The following is a 1521-nucleotide window of genomic DNA, read 5'->3' as shown; positions in this document are numbered from 1 at the left end:
TTCCTGCTGTGGGTGGGTTGAGTGTTTAAAATGAAAAATGCTGTGGGTGTTCAGATTTGGACTGGGGAAGGCACGCAGCCATAGGGAACGTTATGGACCATTTCAGCGAAGCTCCTGCACTCATTTGTACTGTTTGTATCTATGACATAGTGAAAATACACTGTAATGGAAGAAAATAATGATTTCCTTTCTTGGCAGCTGCCATCCGTGAGTCTTTCCTGGCTCTGTGTAACCCTGGTAGGCTGTTCAGTCTTCGGAATGGTCCTCATGGGCATCAAAAAGAGCCGCTCAGTGTTGAAGCCAGCTTAAATGAGGACTTTGGGGAGTGATAAACTCTGACCTTGGTCCTGCACAGCCATTTGCCAAGTCCTCGTTATGCTTTCAAAGTGTTTGTCTTTCAAGCAGCACCTTCAGGGTTTGGGTTTAGGTAGTTTTCCATCGTCGGCATGAACAAGAAGTGCTGAACGTGGGAAAGCTGCTGCTGTGAGGTAGGTGGGACGGGTGGAGGAGATTATTCTGTTTCAGTGAGGCTTTATATAAATCCCTTGGCAAAAGTCTTTTAAACCAATGTTGTGTGTTGAGTCAAACCAGTGATGTTGCTGCATTTAAAATCGGAGTGTGGTTTCTTGTTTGTTTCTAAGTATTCAGTGAGGGGGTTATTGTGTCTGAGCTACATACCGAGACCATGAATAAGGCAGCAGCTACTAATGGAACTCAGGTTTCTTCCACAGGCAGAAGAGATGTTCATTGTTCCATGATGCTAGGCTTTACCAAGACATGTTTTGCCAGTGGCATGGGATGACCACTGAGAGAAGCTGTCCTGTTCCTGAGGCACCTTCTCCTTTGGGAGAGCTTTCAATAAACACCTGGAATAGGGAATTGATGTAAGTTTAAACGGATGGCTTGTGTTCATTTTACCTCAGATCGTGTTCTTTATCTGAGCTTACCCACTGGGCAACAGGAATGGACTGGGTAAGAAATGACAACGTACAAAAAAGAGAGTCCTGTATGTGTTCTGCACAAGCGGTGTTGAAGGATAACTTACCAATGCTCTACCTGCTGGAGGAGGGCACCAGAGAGAGCGCAGTGTGCTGCATCTGTCCATGAGCACATCCAGACGTGGCCTGGGGGTTCCATGCCAGTGCAATAAAGCACAAACTGCTTGCCAGGCTCCCAGGTTGTCAGCGGCTCTCTATTTGTCTTCATACTGGAGGAACAAAGGAGAGGCTCATCAGGTGCTGCCCACGATCAAACAAGGAAGCATGGTTCTAGGTCTGTGTGTTTATGCAGAAGGACTCGTGTCTAGAGCCCTGCTCTCATTTCAAGAGAAACAAGAGAGTACCCTGAGTGAAGCTGCAAGGACTTGCTATCAACAGTGTTATTACGATGTGCACCAAGGGGTCAGTAAACCTCTTTGCTGACAGCAGCAGCTCCCTTCCCAAAGCACCAGCAGGTCTGCATTGTCAGGTGGGTCTTGATTCTGATCCTGATCATTTGCTGTCAATGTGTTACCAGGGCCAA

Source organism: Pezoporus flaviventris, unplaced genomic scaffold, assembly GCF_033815535.1.
Source record: "Pezoporus flaviventris isolate CSIRO_AGI_PZ_B2104156 unplaced genomic scaffold, CSIRO_AGI_Pfla_v1 ptg000023l, whole genome shotgun sequence".
NCBI classification, from domain to species: Eukaryota; Metazoa; Chordata; class Aves; order Psittaciformes; family Psittacidae; genus Pezoporus; species Pezoporus flaviventris.
Note: the sequence above shows the minus strand (reverse complement) of the source record.